This window comes from Molothrus aeneus, unplaced genomic scaffold (assembly GCF_037042795.1).
Source record: "Molothrus aeneus isolate 106 unplaced genomic scaffold, BPBGC_Maene_1.0 scaffold_35, whole genome shotgun sequence".
Classification (NCBI taxonomy): domain Eukaryota; kingdom Metazoa; phylum Chordata; class Aves; order Passeriformes; family Icteridae; genus Molothrus; species Molothrus aeneus.
In genome coordinates, this window is record NW_027099016.1 from 1649426 (window position 1) to 1665740 (window position 16315).

General features: G+C 49.0%; 1 pseudogene; it reads right to left on the reverse strand.

Annotated features, from left to right (window-relative positions):
* LOC136570612 (zinc finger protein 208-like) overlaps nt 1-16315 on the reverse strand; it is a 625335-nt pseudogene that overhangs the window by 510112 nt on the left and 98908 nt on the right.

A 16315-nucleotide genomic window follows, 5' to 3' on the forward strand; every position in this document is an offset into this window, starting at 1 on the left:
ATCTGATCTTCCCTATTTCCCTGGGGCTGCCCACACTTCAGGGTTCACTTCAGCATAGGCCTGGCCAGACATTTGACACAGAGGTACAACAGAACTGGCCTCTGTATCACCTTTTAAAATATTAATTTGCGTTCCGAGTTTAGCGATCAAATCCCTTCCCAGTAAATCATTATAACAATTAGGAGCAAATAAAACTTCATGCATTTCCAATCCATCTCCCAGATCTACTAATAGTGGTTGAATAAAACCATACATCTTTCCCACTTATGCCATGAATAATCAAAGACATTTTTGGCATTTTTCCCCCTTAGGTCTAAGATTCAGAGTGGATTGAGAGGCCCCTGTGTCCATCAGGAGAGGCCTCCTCTCAATGCAGACCGAGCTGAATGTTCTCAAGTGCTCCAGTGTGGAGGGTCCCTGGTGTGATGGGAGCTGTGACAGCCCTGCCAATCCATGTCCATCAAGGGGTGGACTTGCTGGTCCTGCGGGTGCTGCTGTCTCTGCTTGCAGTGTCCTTGTGCCCTGCAGCTGGAGCCCTGATTCCTTGCCAGGGGCTGTTTGGGTGGGCTGTCCCCTGCCGAGGAGGGCAATGCCTCTGCCGGGTGCTTGTGGCCGAGCCCGTGCCCTGGGTGCTGGGGCCCCCTTGGGCCCTGGGGCTGATCCCTCAGGGGCTGTAGGGGCTCTGCCCTGGCCTTTGCCTTCAGCTTGGCCTTTTACTGCTCCCTTCTTGCATTCACCTGCTGGGCCTTTGTGCCCAAGTGCTGCAGGGCCTTCTTCTGCCCCTCCTGCAGCCCCCCTCAGTGCCTGTGGGTTTTTGTCTTGCTTTACAAGACAGGTGTCTGCTTGGGAAGGCAGAAAAAGCCTCTCTTGGAATGGAGAATGCAAACCCCCTCCCTCTTAAGTTTTAGGCTAGTGAAATAGAGTCTCTCAGGCAAAGATATGGGAATAGGAATACCAGTTCTTTTCCAGTGTGTAAATAAAGCAAACAAACGACACCAGCTCCGGCAGTGACAACAAACAGAGCCCGGAGCCAGTCCCGGCCTTTCAGCTGCGGCGCTTTCCCCTTGGGTGCAGTTCCGGGCACGGCCGGCAGGGGCGCTGGTGGCTCCCGCGGGGCAGGGCAGCGCATCCCTGCCATGGGAACCTCTCTTAACGGAAATAGAGCAATCCCTTCATCTAACTCTGTCACTTTTTTACCTTCTATAGCCTTTCTCCTGTGTTTTGAGAAGGAATTTGGAGAGGGCTGCCTTTTAACTGAGCTCCTAGTGTTTAGATAAGGTGCTTCCTGTAGAGAGAGAGTTTTCCTGAACAGCTGGAGCTGTGGTTACCAAGGGGATGTAACTCAGAGCAGGCCGGGGTCAGGGGAGGATATCCCGCCGAGGCTCGGTGGGAGTGTGGGCAGGGTCTGCTGCCGGAATCGGCAGAGGGGGATCTTCCCGTGGAGACCGAGCCGGAGCGTGGGCAGCCCCCACATGGCTTATGGCGGCTGATCCGGCAGCTCCCGGCAGAGAAAAGGCAGGTGGGAGACCCCGGCAGCAGCAGCGGCGGTGCCCAGCGCAGCTGGCACGGGCAGGGCAGCCGGGGATGGGATGGCTGGGACCCGCCCTCAGTGCGGTCGGCGCGGTGACCTCGGCCCACGCGGCAGGACAGAGCAACCCCATCTTCCCCAGCATGGCCGGCAGAGCGGCCGCGGGCCGGGCAGGGGGAGCAGGGCACACAAATTCACCGCCAGCGCCGGGGCAGGTGGAGCTGCCCTGCGCAGTGAGCCCGCACCTGGGATGGAAACCGGGGCAGGCGGAGCTGAGGCGGGCAGCGAGCCGGGACCCGGGACAGCGCCTCGGCCGCGAACGGAGGGGGCAAGAGCTGCAGAGGATCCCACTCTCTTTCTGATTTTTCCTCTGATTTTTCCTTTCTGATTTGTTCCCCTCCCTTTCATTTCCTCTTTTTCTTTTCTTGTTTTTTCTAGGGGCTTTCCGATACTTTAAAGATTTTTATTCTCCTAAAATCTACTGTCTAACCTCTGGCATATTCTCTTTCTTCTAGATTATATGGGTTTTTTTACAAATAAATCCAGAGCCTAACAAATCTAAACTTCTGCTTAGATACTTTGAAATGGTCGACAAGCTAACTCACGACCTCCTAATGTTGTTTTTCTCATCACCTTTTTATTTATCCTTTGGCAAATTAAGCATCTTTTAGTTTCTTGCTTTGCTACTCTAAAAATCCCAGTGCACCCATAGTTCCTTAAAAAATGATCACACAAAGCTTGAGTACCCCAGTGGGTTTTCTGATGCATGTCTTCTAATATTTTCCTAGTAAGCACATTTTATTAAGTAATTGTCTTCCATCAAGAAGTTTCCATTTCCCTGATTTATCTTGTTCACTTCCTGTCTTGTTTCATTCTTTTTTCTCGGCTTCCCTAAACTTTGGAATTTCCAGTTTTTCTTCGTTTGGAGTTAATATTAACATAACTCTTTCAGCTCCATTTTCTCCTGCATCCTTAGCTTTGTGATCTGCCAAATTATTTCCTCTTATTTCTGGGGTCTTTCCCTTTTGGGATTCCTTAATATGTACTATAGCTATCTCTTTTAGGTAATTTTAATGCCTCTAAAACCTCTAAAATAAGTTCCTCATGTACTAAACCTTTTCCTCTTGAATTAAGTAATCTTTTTCCTTTCCAAATTTTTAAAGGTATGTACTACGCTAAAAGCATACCTTCAATCAGTATATATGGTTCCTTTATTTTGTGTTAAATATTCTAGTGCTCTTTTTAAAGTATATAATTCACAAGTTTGAGCTTACTAGTTTAAGGTTAATTTCCCTTTTTGCATAGTTTGCATGTTTTTCCCATCAACTACTACATACCCTCTATTTTCTCCTTTTGCAAGGAGTTGTATCTCTGTTAGCTAACATAACTGCCAAAGGACTATTTTGGGGTATCTCTGCTAGTATGCTTGTATTCCCTCTTTTTTTTTTCTTTTTTTTCCCCTGTAATCCAACTTACTGGTTTTCTGTCTCATTTTTCAAGATCTTATCTTTTCATCATCTGCCACTGTTTTTCACTTTCACTAACAACATAAATACCACTTTTCTTTCAACTACACACTTAAAAATAAAAAACCTTTTTCTCACACTACTTTCAGTGCAATACACCTCCCTCCAAGGAGATATAGTGAAGCTTAAAATACACAATCTACATTACATATACTTTTATTCATCTACCTTGACTCGCTTTTATTTCTCATTCACTTCCACGCATTCTTTCACACGCTCAGGACACAAAGTGGATCCCTGTTGACAGAGAATCGCGGGTCCCTGTGGCCCCCTCCCCTTGGCGTTGGCCTCTGGGTCTCAGTATCTCCCGGCCTCCTGGGAGGGCCCTGACTCTGCTGCCTCCGGTGCCCGTTCACCGGTGAGGCTGATTTGTGTCACTCACACCCTTCAGCTACGGCCCCCTCACAGGCCCGGGGGGACAATGGCCCGTTTGCAGTCACACACATGCTCTGTCACAGCCCCCACCCACCCAAGGGACAATGGCTTATTTGTGGGTCACACACACCTCTTTCCACAGCCCCCCCTTCCCACCTGCCCGGGAAGCTGAGGCTGATTTTGTGTGTGACTCTCTCTGACACACAAACAAGACAACAATAAGGTACCTTTTACATTCACATCACCTATTACAATTTTAGGTGTTTCTGGCCAGTCCTGGTGCTCTTGGATATCCCTCAACCCAGCTGTGTTGGCCAACCCCAGATGCTCTTGGGTGCTCTTGAGTGTCAGGGGTTAGGACGGTCGGGACGGACGGAGACGAGAGATCTCTGCAGCCAGGCCCTGGAACTTGCGGTTTATTGCAAAGGGCCTGGGTGCAGGGCCCTGCTTGGAGCTGCCAGGCACAGCTTGGAGCAGGCCCGAGAGAAGAGAGGGGTAGAGAGGATGAGAGGGTAAGAGAGTAAGAGGGTAAAAGTGTAAGAGAGTGAGGTTCCCATTACAATACAATAAATCTTCTGTGTTGAATAATCTGATTCTCACTAGCCAATCTAGTACAAGATACAAATCCTATAGCATTTACATACAGCCAATAAGAATCATTACATTACCACACTGTGTTACATTTTAAACCCTAAAAACTCCACTTTGGATCCCTTCTGCCAAGCTGGCAGGATCTGCTCTGACCCTTGGATCTGTCTGCAAGCAGAGGGAATTGTTCCATCAAAAGGGGATTACCTTCAGTTGGGCCACACCATTGTTTTCCAGTTGTTCACTAACTGAGGTATCTCAAAGCTTGCTTTCATTTCAATCTTCCTTATACTTTCTATATTGTCAAAATCTTTTGCCAGACAATCATATTTATAAGGCTTTCCTGTTTCATCTTCCCCAACACTTGGGCATTTTTTTATTTCTCAATCCACCTGTGTTGTCCAATCCCAGATGCTCTTGAGCATATCCTCAATCCGGCAGAATTTTGCTTTACCCTGAATGCTCTTGGAATATTAATCCCTCAGCCCAGCAGGTTTCAATTCTGGATGCTCTTGGGCACTCTTATCCCTCAACCCAGCAGGTTTTTAGGAGCCCCTTTTGTCCCATTTCCTAGTGGATTGGGCTAGGAAACTCCTCTGCTCCCTTCCTCTGAGGGGTCCAGCCCCTCTCTGAGACCCAGTCCCAGTTACCCCAGGGGATTCTCTCACTCCTTTTAACATTCACTTTGTCTCTTTACTGGCCACTTACCGCGGAAAGTCAGAAACGCAGCGTGGGAGACTCCAGCACTCACTTGGCAGGTCTGGCACAACCAGCCCGCCTCTCATTCACTCACATTCATCCCCCCTGAGAAATACTTACCAATCCCTTTTCCTTCCCGAGTTCTTCGTGTACATTACTACTCTTAGGGGGTCAATTGCCGCGGTTGTAGGGAGCCTTTTTCCCTTGTCTTTGTTTTATTGTCTCCTTTTGTCCACCATAACCTGCGTCTGTCGGTCACCCCAGGGCAAACAGACCGAGGCTGCTGAAGAGGGCAGGGGGCACCTTCCCCACTCTGACTCTCCTAAAGCACCGGCAGCGAGGTGTTAGTAACCATCCTCTGCTACCATAATTGTGAAAAACGCCAATCACTTGTTTTTAAAATTTTAAAGTTTAATAGTAATAAAATAATTATCATAATAGTAATACAATTAGAGTAATAAAAATTTGGACAATTTGAATTAGGACAATATGAGACAACAAATACAAAGTGTTATGGAGTCCGGGTACCTTTTTCTGGGCAGCACAAGCCCTAAAAAGGACACCCCTTAACAAAGGATTAACCCTTAAAAACAATAGCCTGTTGCATATTCATACACTTCATACATGATGCATAAATTCCATTCAAACATGGGATTCTGGTCAGTGCCACCTTCTTCCTCTGAATCCTAACAGCACCTTCGAGGCGGGAAGAAGTTAATTTCTTCTGATAAGAGAGCAATAAATTCTTTTTCTCTGAATGATTTAGGTGTCCTGGGGCTGCTATCTTGCTGCAAGTCCTTTCTTTAAAGAAAGTCTCTTACCAAGCATAGTTTCTATTTTAATATTTTGTAATAACCTAAAACTGTATTTAACCCACTTCTTAAGAGAATTAATACAGCATTAGTTTCTAACACAAGATGTATAATATTCATTTTCATATTTGCAAAAACCCAATCACAAAATATGCACTTTTCACAAGTATAATCCCACTTACTTCCAGTCTCTCCCAGTATGGTCCCAGCTGCCGCCAGCATGGTTCCAGTTGCTTCCTCAATCAACTCAGTGAGTCCCAGTACGATGCCATTTGCTCCCAGTTGCTCCCAGTCAGGCCCAGTATGGGGGATGCTGTGCAGGGTGTGCTCACTGTGACACTCAGTCACTCCCAGTATTAGTCCAGTCACTCCCAGTATGATCCAGATATGAACCCAATGTGCTCCCAGTCTCTGCCAGAATAAACCAGTTTTGCTCTACATGGTTCCAGTTGCTCTCTTTCACCCTCACTTTCCTTCCAGTCACTCCCAGTATATCCCAGTGTACCCCAGTTATCTCCAGCATCTTTCCAGTTCCTTCCAGTATGATCCCATTTGCTCACAAGCACTCCCAGTCAGCCTCAGTGTAGTGGCACTCACTGCCAGTATGATCCCAGTCACCTCCAGCCATGATCCCAGGTCATCCCCATGTAAGCCCAGCAGTTTCCAATCACCCCCAGTATGCACCCAGTTCCTTTCAGTTGGTCCTAGTATGTTCCCAGTTGCTCACAGTGACTCCCAGTCACTCCCAGTATATCCCATTTGCCCCTAACATGGTCTCAGTTGTCCCCTGCAGGCTCCTACTCACTCCCAGTACAATCCCAGTATGATCCCACTCTCCATTAGTGCAATCACAGTGTACCCTGGCATGGCAGTATGATCCCAGTATGATGCCCATACAAAGCCAGTAGAGTCCCAGTCACTCCCAGTATGATCCCAGTATGATGTCAGTACAAGCCCAGTACAGCCCCAGTCACTCCCAGTACGATCCCAGTGCAGCCCAGTCCCTGGCAGTGCTGCCACTGCTGGGATCCCCCAGCCCTGTGTGCGTTTCCCCCTGGCGGATGTGCCGAGAGGAGCCCCAAGGGCTGGCAGTGGCCAGGCAGGGTCCCCAGCAAGGCCCAGTTTGGATGTGCAGCGCCCAGTTTGCCCAGTTTGCCTCTCCTTTGGCCCGGGCCGGGTTCCCCCCGCCCGCAGCGGCTGAGAGCAGCCGAGAGCCCCGCGCTGCCCATCCCGACCTGTCCCGGCTCCATCGCCGCTCCTGCCGCGGGCTGCGAGGGCTGCGGGAACGGGCACCGAGGGTGTGGCTGCTGCTGGGGGAGGAGGAGGAGGCAGGGAAGGGCAGGGATGAAGGGGGAAAAGGAGGTGGGGCTAGGGGGGAGGAGCAGGGGGAGGAGGGATGGAAGAGGAGGGACAAAAGCGGATCAAGGCTGAACTGAGGGAACCACGCCTTCGATCCCTGCCTGAATTCGCAGCCCCCACCTGTGGGATCATCGCCCCCCCCCCCCCCCCCCCCCATGGCTCTGGTGAGCGGGGAGGGGGAGCTCGGCCCAGATATCCAGAGGGTCCCTGGGTTGGGGTTTTTGGGGGGATGTTTGGAGAATGAAGAAGTCCAAGGCTGAGCAGAAAAGGCCCCTTGGGGGGACATCGGGGGGTGGCGGTGGCAGCCGCCGGCAGAGGCAGCCTGGAGGAGCAGAGCCCTGTGTGCCCCAGGAGCCCAAAGTGGGGAGCCCAGAGAGGGGGGAGCGCCGCCATTGGCGGGAGCCTCAAGAGCCTGGAGAGGGGCAGGGGGGACTCCTTGGAGCCGCTGCAGCCCAGAGCAGAGAATGAGGGGAGAAGGGAGCCCGGGAGCCCAAACAGCCCCGGCATCCCGAAATGGGGAGAGCGAAGCAGGGGGAGCTTTTGGGATTGCTGGGACTGCCCGCAGCCTGGGCAGGGCGGGCACCGAGGAGAAGGGGGACCCCCAATCCAAGCGTGAGCCCAGCAGCTGGGACAGGGGGGAACCCCAGAACAACAGAGGGGAGGGACCAGGGACAGGGAACTCCTGGGTGGCTTTTTCAGGGCGGAATCTTGGTGTTTGGGAGGTTTTTCTGGAGCCAGATGGCCACTGACTTGTAGAGATGGAGTCGGGCAGAGGGACCTTCAAACTCAACGTGTGTTGGGGAAGATGAAACAGGAAAGCCTTATAAATATGATTGTCTGGCAAAAGATTTTGACAATATAGAAAGTATAAGGAAGATTGAAATGAAAGCAAGCTTTGAGATACCTCAGTTAGTGAACAACTGGAAAACAATGGTGTGGCCCAACTGAAGGTAATCCCCTTTTGATGGAACAATTCCCTCTGCTTGCAGACAGATCCAAGGGTCAGAGCAGACCCTACTAGCTCAGCAGAAGGGGTCCAAAGAGGAGTTTTTAGCATTTAAAATGTAATGGTGATGTGTGATTCAGTATGGTGATGTGTGATTCAGTATGGTGATGTAGTGATTCTTACAGGCTGTATGTAAATGCTCTAGGATTTGTATCTTGTACTAGATTGGTTAGTGAGAAATAGAATATTCAACACAGAAGAAGATTTATTGTATTGTAATGGGAACCTCCCTCTCTTACGCTCTTCCCCTTTTACTGTCTTACCCTGTCACCCTCTCTACCCCTCTCTTCTCTCGGGCCTGCTCCGAGCTGTGCCTGGCAGCTCCAAGCAGGGCCCTGCACCCAGGCCCTTTGCAATAAACCGCAAGTTCCAGGGCCTGGCTGCAGAGATCTCTCATCTCTGTCCGTCCTGACCGTCCTACCTCCTGATGCTCCTACAAACGCGCTCATCCCTTGTTTTCCCCAAACCAGGATTTCCCATTGCCAACCCCAGGGAGGCTGCGAGGAAGAGGAAGATGCCCCGGGACACTGAGGCAGGTGAGGAGGAAGTCAGTGCCCCTTTCCCCTCTGTGCTGCTCCATCTCCCAGCCCAGCACAGCCCCTGGCTGCAGCTCAGCCCTGGGGGGATCTCCTTGCCCTTGCCTGTGGCACGGAGGCAAATCCCATGCTGTCCTTGTCCTTCCTCCCCCAGAGCAGGAGCTGAGCATGGAGAGCAGGGAGGACAAATGCCCGCGGCAGAACCTGGTGGCAGAGGCCGTTTTGAGCGGCTCCACGGCGCAGGAAGCCAACGGGGAGGAAAAGCCCCGGAGCTGCCGCATGAGGAGGGGCTGCAAACACAGATGGCAGGGATGTGAGGGGGAAAGAGGCAGCCTGGGCCGGGAAGGCGGCCGGAGATGGAGCCAGAGCTCGGAGCTGGTGCTCCATGAGCAGCTCCATGATGGGGAGAAGCCCCACATGTGCACGGAGATTGGGAAGAGCTTCAGGTGGAACTGCGACCTGATTGTGCACCAGAGGATCCACACTGGGGAACGGCCCTACGAGTGTGGGGAGTGTGGGAAGAGATTCAGACCAGCTCCCATCTCCTCCTGCACTATCGGATTCACACAGAGGAGAGGCCCTTCCAGTGCTCCAGTTGCGGGAAGGGATTCAAGCACAACTCCACCCTCATCACCCACCGGCGCATCCACATCAGGGAGAGGCCCTACGAGTGTCCCCAGTGTGGGAAGAGCTTCTCCAGCAGCTCTAACTTGACCAGACACCAACGGAGGCACCGGTAAGGGAAGCCCTGCGAGTGCCCCGAGTGCGGGCAGAGCTTCGTGCGCTGCTCCAGCTCCATCCCCCACTGGAGGAGGCACTTTGGGCACAGCCCTGGTCACTCACATTCCCTGTGATCCATGTTGGGAACACACCTGGCTGCTTCTCCTTTTGGTTTGGCCTTAATTTTCCTCTGCTTCACCTTCATCCTTTAAAAACACCCCAAACTGGGTTAAATGAAGGAAATTGATTGAATATATCGGCAGTTCCATAATTTCTCAGTTGTTTTAGAGGGAATTTAGGATTTGGGGACATGTTCTTTGTGGAGTGCTGCTGTTGCTAAGAGGCAGGAATTTGATCTCACCCTTCTTGTGTTGCTAAGAACTCCTCCCCTGACCCAAACCCCAACTCCACCCTTGGGATACCCTATAAAAACCCCACCGCCCTGCCTTTGCCCTGTCTTTGGGGGGTAAGAAATGGATTCCCAGAGGATCAGCCATTTTCCCACTGGATTCCCAAAATTTCAGCTTTTCTTCTCCTTCTCCTCCTCCTCCTCCTCCTCCTCCTCCTTCTCCTTCTCCTTCTCCTTCTCCTTCTCCTTCTCCTTCTCCTTCTCCTTCTCCTTCTTCTTTTCTTCTTCTTCTTCTTCGTCTTCTAAGGGAGGAGGTTTACATTTTCCATTTCAGTGGAGGCTCCTGAAATGGGGAGACACTCCCAAAGACGGGACATGTAAAATAGTTCCTGAAATATGTAAATGAGTTTGTCGATATGCATGAGGGTCTATGAATATGCAACAGACTGATGGAATTAAAACCAGATTAATTAAGGGGTGTCCCCGGAAATAACTCGGAGGTCTCAGTGGCCATAACAACCTTTGCTGGATGGTCCTTGTCTCCCATGACATCAGCCTGTTGCATATTCATAGACTTTTTGCATATCCATAAACTACTTTACATATTCCAGGAAGAAAATTGGCTTCATCCTGTTTGGGGGTCCCACCCCCCTTCCAGCTCAATTTGGGGTGTCCCATCCCCCTCTCAGCTCAATTTGGGGGTCCCACCCCCCTCTTTTCCCCTCTCTCCTTCCCCTTTCCGATCGTTCCCCCAATACCCTCCCCTGTGTTTGGTTTTGGGGGCTCCAGGCCCCTCCTGCTCCGTTTTGGGGTCCCGACCCCGTTTTGGATTAATTTGGGGCCCCCAGCCCATCCTCAGGGTCACCTTCCCCCGCTCCCCAAATTCCGCTCCTCGCAACTGATGAGTCATCAGCGAGACACGCTCTGATTGGCTGGAGATTACCCCGCCCAGTCTCTGATTATTGAACGCAGTGCGAGGCCTTGGTCTGTGCCTGGCACCTGATGAGTCAGAGTCGGCCCGGGCGCTGATTGGCTGAAAATCGCTGAGCGGGGCCAGTGCTCTGAGTTTCTGCCCAGCAACTGGATTGTCATCAGTGCTGCGCGTTCTGATTGGTCGGGATCTGTTTTGGGGTGGGAATTGAGGAACTGGGCTTACTTGGGGTTTCTTTGGGTTTATTTAGGGTTTGTTTGGGGTTTATTTATGGTTATTTATGGACTATTTGGGATTTATCTTGGGTTTTACTTGGTTTATTTCTATTTATTTGGGGTTCTTTGGAATTATTTGGGCTTATTTGGGTTAATTTGGGCTTATTTGGAATTATTTGGGGTTCTTGGGGTTTATGTTGGTGTATATGTTTTTGTTTTTAGGTGTACTTGAAATCATTTGGGGGTTTTTATGTTTAATTTGAGGGGTGTTTTTGTTTTTTGGGGTTATTTGGCGGACTTTTAGGTATTGTTTGGGATTTTTTTAGGGTTATTTGGGGTTTATTTCGAGTGTTTCGGGGTTATTTGGGTTATTGGGGGTCATATGGCAAGAAAAAATCAGGGAATGTTTCTCCTTCAAAAAACGGGAATTTTTCCTTAACAATCTGAGAGGTTTTCCCCAGAAAACCGGGAATGTTCTCTTAAAAATCCCGGACTTTTCCCAGCCAATAGCGGACGCCCCGCCCCAAACCAACCAATCACCTCCCCTCAGGAACACCGGCCTCCCCGTGCGCCAATCCAACCAATCACCGCACACCTCCCGTCAGATACGCCCGCCTCTGATGTGCCGAACCAACCAATCACCGCAGGTCTCCCCTCAGCAATGCCCGCCTGTCTCGAGCTGAACTAACCAATCACCGTGCACCTCCCCTCAGCAAAGCCCGCCTCTCCCGCCCCTCCTGTCAATCACCGCGCCCTCGACGAAAACAACCAATCACCGGGCGTCTTTCCATTGCAACTCCTGCCCTCCCCGCGCCGCTCCAGCCAATCTGAGCCGAGCCTGAAGCGGCGCCCCCTGACCCCGGGCCCGGGCATGGAGCGGGCGCCCCCTTTTCCCCCCACCGCCCCCCGGGACCCCCTCGGGGACCCCCGGGAGCCGCCCCGGGCTTGGGCGGGTCCTGCGGGAGGCGCTGGAGAGAGCGGGGGAGGCGCTGGGAGAGGACGGGGGGGCTCCGGGAGCTGCTGAGGAGGCGCAGGAACAGGTGAGGGGTCCTGGAGGGGTCGTAAGGGGAATTTGGGGAGGGGTCTTGAGGACGTTTGGGGGGCATTTGGGGAGGGTCTGGGTGGAACTTGAGGGGGTTTTAGCGGGGTGTGGGGGTGCTGGGGGGGGCTTTGGGGGGGAATTTGGGGAGGGGTCCTCGGGGGGTGTCACGATCCGTCCTCACGGACGGGTTTCATGATGGTTCGTGGATTTGATCTCAGGGTGCACAAAGAACCAACACGGTACAAGGGGGTTTGCAATGATAATCGAAACAAATGCACCTTTATTGAATGACCACAGCAAAATCCGATAGAGGGATTAAGGGAGAGAGGAAGATAGAGGAAGAGAGAGAAAAAAGAGAGAGAGAGAGAAAGAGGGGGATAGAGCTACCAAACGTAGAGACGAAGTCCTTTGGTCCAGTCCAGTCGAGGATCCGCCTGTTACGTCGGGGAGATCTCAAAGTCTCTCGCTAACTCAGAGGTTTTTATTATGATAACTCTATTGGAAATTGCGAAGGGGGGAAACAGATACAATAAGGAATAGATGTAACAGGTAGTCCATGTTCTCAGCAGTAAACGAGAGCCATTGTGTTCTTGGTCCAGCGGTCACAACCTGCAGGCAAACATCTCGCTTTGGTCAGCTTGCCTCCCCCACACACCTGCCCCGGGCTGGGGGTTTCAGTCCCAGTCCTTGGAAGGAGCAGAGGGGCCTTTTCACATGGGGGTTTCGTGTCTCACTCCTTGATGGAGAGGCTCCTTACATCTCAGTCTGTCTGTCACGGTGGTTGTAAAACAGGTGAGGGTCTTCTGTGGGGGGACCACCCAGAACTCAGGAGAATCCAGCCAGGCCGAGAGGTGGGACAGCTCCCAAGGCTGTTGTTGCACAAAGGGCACGGTGCTTCCTTCTTCTTCTCATTGGGCTCAGTGTAGCATACAGCAAACAACACCTGTGAAAACAATAACCTAACATTGTGCTCTCAGGTCTTGAAGCCTTTGGCTTGTGTAACTTTCTCCTACAAAGCCCGAGATTTTCAGTGGTCCCCAATGACAATTGTGAGGCAGATGAGGGATATTTCAGACAGACTCTCACACGACCCCGTGACTCACAATTGTCTTGAAGGGATCGTCATCAGCAGGGCTCTGGAGCGTCGCTGATAGGTCTTCATGACTCGCTGTATGTTGGTAGTATAACCCGGAAAAATAGGGACAGCATGACAGAGAGAGAGAGAGAGAAAGGAGGAAAAGAAAGGATAGGAAGAAGAGGGAAAAAAAAGAGAGACAATAAACAAACATAATTAATATTGATCACAACAGTATCCATTTTATAACTATTTTCAAAAGGTTAATTAATTAAAATAGTATTATTTTTATAACCATTCTCAAATGGTCAAAACAAATCACAAATATCAAAAGCAAAAGCAATAAACAAATCATAATATAAGCACTAACTTTAAAATGATTTTCTAAACCAATTCACTAAAAATCAAAAGTAATTCCCACAAAATCATAAATGGAAATTAGGATTATTCCAAAACACATATGCTTATTCATAATTGCCTTGTGTCAAAGTCTTGGGGATGTCCACAGTGTAGAGGACATCAGCCAAGTTGTGTGCATGAACTATAGATGTCAATCTTGTCAGCTGTTTCATGCTCCAATTCATAACGAATGGGACTGCTGATAAAATAAAACCAAGCAGAATTGGTATCAAAAGGATAACAATGGGATGACACAGACTGCTCAGCACACCCGTGGCAGTAGGAGACCACCTAAAAGAGTATCCCACCACCTGTGCTCGGCATCTTTCTCCACCCTTTCCATGACACGGGGTATCTGTCTCACATTGTGATGAACAGTCATCAGGGCTTTCTGTCTGTTTTTCTGAATCTTCTCAAGGATTTCAACTAAGTCTCGATGGAGCAGCAGTTGTCTTACAAAAGTGAGATCCATCCCAATAGGAGTAGGCATCAGTTTGTGAATCAGTGTGTAGTTGGATTGCAATGGGTAGTGAGAGGTAACTGGAGCTTCATAAGAGAAATCACATCCTGTAATCTTGGTAAAGTTAAAAGCACAAACATTTGAATAATTTTTAGTATCTACTACAACATTCTCTACAAATACAAAATCACAAGCAGTTCTGAAGCATGCACATCTATTGCCTATATATACAAGGACTGTTTCAGAAGTCTCATTAGGATGAATTTCAAAATGACAGATATTTTGCTCTGTGTCTGAAAAAATGTCTTGAGCTATGATTGCATTGCTTTCACAGATGAACCCTTGTTGTTCTCGGACAATACAAGATTCTAAATTAACAGTTTGCCATTTCTCACCCATTTGACGGGCCCATTCCCAATGCTCATAAGGATAGAGAACAGCTCCATCATCATCCAGCCCTAATGCAATCATAGGAAATATCAAATGCACTGAGGCATTACGTATGGTTAACACAAAAGCCATGGCTGTGTTTGTAATGGGATTGTAAGTAAAATTCACTAAGTTCCACCAGGATTGGAATTCTCTTTCAAAATCAGTGGCACTGTCCTAAATTATTTTCCCAATTTCAGTAGGAAAAGTGCCTTCTTCACCTTCTCTTATAATTGAGGCAGCAACTGACTGCATCCACAATTGTGCCTGGATACAGCTGAGAGCCAAAGAAATGTTGTTTTGTGTAGCACCGAGTGCATCATTTACCAATTTGTGGTCATTTACATTTACCTTTTCCCAATTTGGCAAAATGTTTGATAGCAGCCACTGGTGTGTTCCTGAAGCCAATGACTGCAGTGGTTGTTGTAATTTGGTCAAATCTCTAGTTGTAGCAGCCAATTTTATTCATTAATACTTCTGAATCAATACTCTTTAGAATTCCCAATCCTGTTCCCACAACACCGGTTATGTCTCTTAGCGTCCGTCTTTTAAAAGAGTTCCGCTTTTGCAATCAGGTCATCCAACCCTCAAAGGAAGTTTGCAAAAAAGGTGAACAGGCCGGCTGAATTTCTGAGACATTACTTTGCATCAGCAATTTGACTTGTTTAAGAGACCATGCTGGATTGAACAGTATTTGTTGTTGTCCTGTTTTCCTAATTATATCTGGTCCATTTTCAAAAATTCTTGGGCTAAGCATAAGCGGTGGTTGGGCTGGAGTGGTGGTGGTGTAAATTGTAACAAGTTGGGCTATAGCATTTACTATAAACTTAAAATGTAGGCCCTACAGGCCTACATTTTTTGGACCAAAGACAAACCACTTCTATGGTTTGTGCCAATGTAAAATTGTGCCAACAATCCTGTAAGCTTGGGTGCGTACAAACCTTTTCATGCTTATTTGTTTGATCTGTCAAAACACCGATTGAGGTTGTGTTACTATGGGTAGTTCCATTAATCATTCGGATCCTATACTAATTTTTTTCCCCACTATCCCTTGAAGCTGCCAGGTTTTTTGGTTTTCCCATTCCTGCCTAGTGTATATCTGATTTTCATGCATAATGACAGTTGATAGGTTTAAATCCCTCACGTTTCCCATGGATCCGGAAAAATGAACAAAAGCCTGGGACCAAGGCCATTCAGTATCAAGTTGACTAAGGGTGCTCTCAGTCCTTTCTACCCACTGGGGTGTGACTACTGTACTCAGTGTGGGCTTTGTTATAGCATTTATCTTAAATTTGTAAACCAGGCCTTTTAAACTTTATGGATTTGTCAAGTTATTTTGCCAACGGCATGTCACATAAGTTGGTTTGGCTAAAGTAAAATTATGCCAGCAGTCAGTTGATTAATTTCTACAATCCTTTGTAATTGCATTGTTGGTTCTGGGGCCTAAAGTGTAGTTACCAACGTACTCCTGCCGGCAGCACAGAGTGAGGGGAATTTGTTTGGTACACTCCCACTTTGTCGTAGGACACAGTTCTGTTGTAGGGATGTGCAAATAGTTTTTTCCAGCTGGTTCTAAAAAATTTCCAGCACCTGCAATGGAGGTGGCTTTCTCATAGAGAGATCCTTCCACTTTTCTGCATGCTACCACAATCGACTCACCAATTGTTCCAGTTAGGGTTCTAGTCCAGTCCTTCTGATCCCATCCCCACTCACTTGGGCGATATATCTCAGAGTCATGCAGCACTATAGGCTCTAGGTTCAGGTGGTGACACTGGGGATATGATCCTAGAACATTAGTGTGATGGATGGTAGCTTCAGACCACGACCACTCAGCAGGATTCTGTCCATGGAATTGTGGTAGGATGCAGAAAAGTATCACCAGTGTTATCATGGTTCAGATGATCCTCATGTCCCTCAGGGTTCTTCTGTAAAAGTAAACACAGCAGAATCCTGCCACTAAGGGACAGAAAAAGTTAGAATGATGGAATTATCCAGTGTGTATTTATCCAATGCTCTCTCCCTAGAGCATCAGAGGCTACCCATGCATGTTTATTCAGAGGGGTTTTTAGCACTAGTGGTACTTCCCCTACAGTAGGGAGGTCCACCAGAACAGGTTGTCCAGGGTAATGTGCTGGAATCTTGAAATCATCTGGTCTCCCTAGAGAGGCAATTATGCTTGGAGCTATTGGGCAAAAGGCAGTGATTTTGGGACACCCATTTACTCCCCATCTGTCATTCACACTTTTCACAGCTTCCCATAACCGAA